Here is a 6838-nt window from a genome sequence, read left to right on the forward strand (position 1 = left end):
GCTGGCATGTGGTGCTGGGGATTGAACCGCCGTCCCTGTGCTTTGCTAAGCTTGTTCTAAGTAGGTGCTTTAGACCACTGAGCCATCTCACCAGCCCCTTGGCTTCCTTTTAATGATAATCTTTTCAGCAACCAGTTTGTCTTCCTTAGCACCAACTTTGAAGGCCCTTTTTTTGCAGAGTGAAACTGAAAACTTTTCAAAAAGATTTTTGCTTCTGATTTTCAGTATAAACCTGGCTAAAAGCCCATAATAGTATCTATGCCATATCCTGAACATTGGCCTGCTTTGAAATTTCCTTGCCAGATTAATTAACCTGCTACCCTTAATCTCCATCTCCCACAAAGTCTTAGAACCTGAACAAAATGTAGATAAATATTCTGCCAGAGTGTAACACACATGGTCTGTGTTGCCAATGGAGTCTCTCTGCTCAATTTAGACTTCCCAAGTCTGGTCTCTAAAGTCTGCATTTCTATAAGTATTCTGGTCATCCGAGCTCTAACAAATATCACAGTAAATTTGGCTTGCAGCCTTCAAGTCTGTTTTGCCAACCAGCATCTCCAAACCTTTGTGGCTTCTCAACTACATGGCCAAGTAGAGCCACAACAATCACTGACTTTTGCTACCAAAAGTCTATCTTAGTCACTTTAATTTAAAGGAGGAGGAGTTTCTTTCAGCTCATGTTTTTAGTCCGTGGTCTGTGGGTATCAAGGTGGGAAGACATGGCGGAAGGGGCTGGCAGAGGAAAGCCTCTCACGTGCTGAGGAGCAGAGAGCAGAGGAAGAAGCCAGAAACAGAGCCACGCCCTTCAAGGTCACAGGCACAGTGACCTGCCTTTTCCAATCAAACCTCACCTCCTGTCAGCATGTCACCTATAATGCCCCCAAATCTAGTCACCTTCCCAACACATGAGGCTTTGGGTGCCATTTTATTTTATTTATTTATTTATTTTATTTTATTTATTTTTTTGGGGGGGTGCCATTTTAGATATAAACTAAAACAGATTACCACAAACTTCTAATTGTCAAATACAATTGTCAAATACAATAACTACGTATGTATTCTTGGTATATAGCTAGGGATAATATCACTGAACCTTAATTCTAGGCTCCAAGTGACTCTACCTTTAACATTTTGAAAAGCTACCAAACTTTCGCAAATTGGTTACATTCTTTTGTAATATCACTTGTAAGCAAACAATAGGGAATGAAAGTTCTGATTTCTTAACTTCCTCACCAACACTTGTTGTCTGTCCTTTTTTTTTTTTAAGCCTTCCTGGTGGGTGTGAAGTAGTGTTTGGTTGTGAGTTGCATTTCTTTAACAGTTACTAATATTAAGCATCTTGTCACATGATTATCGGTCATCTGAGTAACAGGTAAATATTTGAAGAATGGATTAATGTATATAATCATAGACACTGCAGAACTCTGAAATATCTCATCAATGTTTATGTGAAGAGATACTGTCTAATGGCAACAAACAATCAGAACTGATAAGGAATATATTCTGAATCACATAATTGTGAACAGTTAAAAAATAATCTTTGGCACATGAAAATTTTGAAGAGTTTGAGCAGATAGCAATTCATGAATCAAGCAGCATCCAACTAGTTCAGCATTCACCTAGTAGAGTATCAGGGAGACTTTCATGAACTATTTAAAAAAGTAAGGCAACAAATATATTTCATGGGTCAAAGTAGAAAGTTCCTAGGTGAGGTTCACTCATGATTTCTGATTGGTTAAGTCTCTACTTCAAGTTTGGTTGGCAGTTTCTCATTGGTTAAGGTCATGTGTTTTCATGGTTATGTTGAAGTGGGCTGAGGTTTGCTTACACAAGAACCCAAGACATATGGGCCTAATGACTTCTCAGTTAAAAAAATAATAATAACAGGGGCTGGGGAGAGAGCTCAGCAGTCTAAGTATCTGCCTGGTAAGCGCAAGGCTCTCTGGGTTTGATACCCAGTACCACATGCTGTGCCAGCCCTTGGGCACTAAGCTGGACACTGAAACTAAATGTAGCGGCACACACCTATAATCCTAGCACTGGGAAGGCTGAGACAGGAGGATCACTATGAGTCTGAGCTGCACACTGAGACTCTATACCAAATATATAAATAAATAGAAGATTTTAAAAAATCACTATTTAGGTGTCTTATTTCATGTAGTTGATATCTACGTTTCTATGTTGTATTTCTCTTGCAATCAATGTTGATGTTTGATTTTGTAATTGTCAGAGGTAATGAGTGCCAATTTACTGGGTTTCCTATTGTATTAAGCAGATACAATAAGAAAAAAAGAAAAGATAAGGAACTATATGGCACCAAGTATCAACTCTCAGAAAAAATCGATATACTATTTTAATACGTAAGGCCTGAAATGAAGAAACAAAGCCTGCACCATTCTATCCTGCTACAGATGCTATCAATGGTTTTGAATCAAACACACTTATTTCTTCTAACTTAAAGATTTTTATTGCTGTATCCCTAATATAGATAAGGAAATGGCCTGAGGTTTTTCCTTTTTAATGTTGTTGTTAGATTTCTTGTAAGCATTTAATTTTTCTGGTAAAAATATAACAATTAACACCACTTTAATTGCTCTACATATGCTTTACTTTCTTAAGAAATGTAGGGCTGGCCAGAGAGCTCAGTGAATTAAAGTGTCTGCTTAGGCAGACACAGGGACCAGGGTTTGATCCCCGGCATGCAGTGCACTGAGACTGTGCATGAGACTGGGTGTGGTGGCACGCACCTTTTATCCTAGAGCTTGGGAGGCTGAAAAAACAGGAAGATCACCAGGAGTCTGATTTGTGTAGTGAGACCCTATAGACCCTGCACTAAATACATAAAAATAAGGAAGTATAAAGATAGCAGAATACTAGTCTATTAAAGATCTGACAATACAGCATCTGAAAAACTACTTTGCAACTTCTATAAAAACATGATAGCCAAAAAGCTATTTCCTTGTTCCTTCTGAATTTATTTCAGTAATGTCCTAACTTTTCATTCCCTAGAGGAAAGTCTAGTCTCCAGAGTGTGACTTAAACCCAAGCTCCCTCCAGAGTACTAGAAAAGAAACTTCACTGTAATTCTGTTTGATTGCTTCTCATTTATTGGGAAGGGAATTTAGTTTTAAGTTCCAATTTTGTTGGGATTTCAAATTCAATCACTTGATTGGAGGGAACAAGAAACAGACGTATGCCATTTAGGGTACCAAGAGTTAGAAATTATGACTCTAATCTGCCTTATTTACCTGTTCATTATATACTATAAACACGTACAAGTGAAGAAAAGAACATTAAAAATCTATTTTAACTATTTTCAAATATGTAGTACCTTATTATTATTGGTGACCATGAAGTGCAATAGATCATTAAATTTAAAAAAATACTCATACTTCACAACCCCCCCCAAATACTATAAAATAAAAAGACTTGTAAAGAAATAATGGGGGCATGATATTGGGAACTGAACCCACATACTATACTTAATGCTTTTTTTTTTTTCCTTAGTTGCCCCTTAAATTTATAATCCTACCTCATCACCTAGAATATCTGAGATTACAAGCATACACTCAGACCCAGAAGAAAGAATGTTTGAGGTTAATAATTATTCATTTTAATACAATATCATAGATCTTAATGATAGTTTAAAAATAATCCAGAAAGGGGCTGGGGAGATGGCTCAATAGAATAAGCGCTTCCCTGGCAAGCGCAAGGACCTGAGTTCAATCCCCGGTTCCGCCAAAAAAAAAAAAAAATAATAATAATAATAATCCAGAAAGTTGATATGCATTCAATAAAAAACATGTGTATAGTAAACAGAAGGTATCAGAACTTTTTAAATCTTTTGACAAGCCTTATATATTTGTCCATTACAAATATTGTCTGTGTTGCCTTTCATTAGCTCCATGTATTACATGTAAAAGCATTTTTAAAAACATTTTTAATTCCTTAGATTGCTGAATTTTAGAATTTGTTCTTGTTAGGGATCAAACCCGGAGCCTCACGCATGGTAGACATGTGCTTCGCCACTGAGCCACATCCTTCCTTCTTTCGAATGTCCTTGCCCCCATCAGTGGTTCACTGCTTGTGCCAGATAAGCATGCTTGCCTTGACTGGCTTGGGAGCTGCCTAGGAGACCAGTGAAGCACACTTCTGTGCGTATTTCAGTGAGTCATGGGGGCCTGACCTGGGGTGTATAGCAGGTCCTGGGCCCTTCTCTTCTGGGTTATCCTGTTCTACTTCCTGGCTGCTGTGTGTGGAGTGGCTTTCCTCCATCACTCCCTTATACCACATGAAGGATTTCTGCCCATGAAGGAGCCAACCACAGAGTGAACCAATGAGCTAAATTAAACCTCTCCTCTAGACTGCAGATGTCAAGTATTTTGTGAAAGTGACCAATACAGAAAATTGGTACCAGAATTGGAGTTATGGCTATGTGTGTACCTGACCTTATAGTTTAGAACTGGTTTGGGTAAGGTATTTGGGAAAATGTGGAGAAAGGAGCCTAGGAAAGCCCTAGAACACTGCATGCATAGCCCGGTAAGTGATTCTGATTGGAGCTCAGACACACACAATACTCATTGGAATACAGACAGTAAAGGCCAGACTCTAAAGGTTTCAGTTGGGAACAAAGAGTCTGTTGGGAAGTAGACAAAAAGTCATACATGTTATATTCCAGGGAAAAAAATTACATTTTGCCCATTTTCTGAGACATTGTGGAAAGGTAAGTTTAAGGATGATGTACTAATTTATCTGGTGGAAGAAATTTCAAGGCAGCCCAATATTAAGGCTGTTGCATGAGCTCTACTGGTTGCTCTTATCAGGTTTATAGTATGAATATGGAAGAACAACAACAAAAAACTAGAACAGAAATAGTGGAAACACTTAAGTTTTGGCTAAAAGGGGCTGACTATAAAGATAGGGCTATAGAACTGTGGTTTCTAAAGAGATTAAGCACCATTAAAAAGAAACCAAGTACTCTGAACAAGGATAAAAAGAAAGATATCTCAAGGGCATCTCAGAAATTACTGAGACCTCACCCATGACATGTTTAATTTGAGAAGAGAGCTTCTGGGCTTTCTGTTTGAGCAGAGTCACCTTGGGAATTGGTTCCTTGAGATTCATTTTGCTTTGTTCAAGTAGGTGCTCAAGAACTGCTGTGGTCATGTGCAAAATGGATCAACCGCTGCTCAAGCTGGCAGCAGACCTTAGCATTATGCTCTTTATGCTAGTTTTATAGGAATGTAGGGTGAAAGAGTTGTAGGGTTGGAGAGGCCTCTACCCAGATTTCAAAGGCAGGGATAGGAGGGCAGGCAAACTGTCCCTGAAAGGACAGTGCCTGAAGCTGTGGAAATAAAGTTAAAGATGGAGTGGAGACCCCGGAAAGCTGGAGATGCCAGGAACATTGAGCATCCGCTGAGGAACTCTGTAGGCTATCAGCGCAGAAAACCCCCCAAATCAACACATTTTTGTAATCTAATGCTGTTGTACATGCTCTTTGGATAATTTTGTTGCATATCTTCTCACCTCTAAATTCTCGCTGCCTCCGTAATGCTTCCTTTCCTCATTTCTGAAATTTGAATTTGAGATACAGTAATAGAGGTATTGAAAACAGTTGAAATCTCTTCGTCTCAGTGGAAATACGATAGCTAAAATGTCACTGAAAGCTTTCTTATTTTTCTTATTCAATGGTGCCCAAAGCTGCCTCTGTTCTCAATAGCTCCTGGACAAACACCTCTTTATTTACATACGCCAGCATCAACTACTTTTGTGTTGAAAACAAAGAACCAAACTGCAATGGAAATTTGAAAGTCAGTAGTGAAACTTCTGCTTCCAGCTGCCTGTAAGGAGCTTGGATACTGTCACCACATCCTTGCAACAAGATCAATCAGGACAGAGTAAAACTTGAAGTAAACTTTCCTGGAATTCATCAAGGAACTAATTCTTTGGGGCAAAATGCCTTCCTGAAATCTGAGGCACATCCCCTGAGACACAGAGCAGCTATTTTATGGTAATATAAGCATCTGCTTCATTAGATAGAAGTTACTGGAAATATAAATTGGCAGGAACACATAGAAGCAGAAGTTGTGATAAATTGCTTGAGACTAAATGTGGACCAATATAAAAGGGAGAAGCACTAATGACAGTCTTGGGAGGCCCTGCAATTCCATGAACTTTCCAGAAATCTTTCCAATTTCTCTTGGTGAGGATCCCAGAAACATTCCCTCTTTGTTCTGGTGTAAGCGGAGGGGACTATAACAATACCAAGCCATGCCCAGTATATACTCCAGAAAAAGTCTTTGCCAGAGCACAATTCTAAGAGGGTATACCAGGTTGGAAAAAGAAATTCCCCCTCTTTCAGCCCCTGTTGTCTTTCTGCTTTATGTGAAAAGGAGAAAAATATACCACAAGTTGAAAGAGAAAACAACTTAAGAAATAGTTAAAAACACTGTGGTCAGGGAGAGTACAGGATAGGGGATGAAAGCTGTATCACTGAAGGAAGGATAGAAACACTTGTCAAGGCCTAGAACCAAGCACTGTTCAGTAAGAGACGAATTAAATTATTGCAAAGTGCTCACCCCCTCGTATACTCTACTGCCATACTGGCAAGACTCTACTATATCAACAGCTTATAGCAAAAGATCTGAAAACCAGAAACTCTTAAGAGGTAGCACATATGATTCCTTAGGAATAGAGATGAAAAAAGAAACACTGGAAAAGTTTAAAGCCTATAGCTCTAACAAACATTAGCAGGACAACTCATAGCTAGATTAATATGCATTCTCTTGCTAAAAGCCTATTTGTCTCAGTACCTATTGCTTGTCACAACATGACTAGC

The 6838-nt window shown here is 38.8% G+C and overlaps 1 pseudogene; it reads right to left on the minus strand.

Annotated features, from left to right (window-relative positions):
* The window catches only part of LOC101570657, a 194264-nt pseudogene that overhangs the window by 187008 nt on the left and 418 nt on the right, over nt 1-6838 (minus strand).

This window comes from Octodon degus, unplaced genomic scaffold (genome assembly GCF_000260255.1).
Source record: "Octodon degus isolate 3935 unplaced genomic scaffold, OctDeg1.0 scaffold00047, whole genome shotgun sequence".
Taxonomy (NCBI): Eukaryota; Metazoa; Chordata; class Mammalia; order Rodentia; family Octodontidae; genus Octodon; species Octodon degus.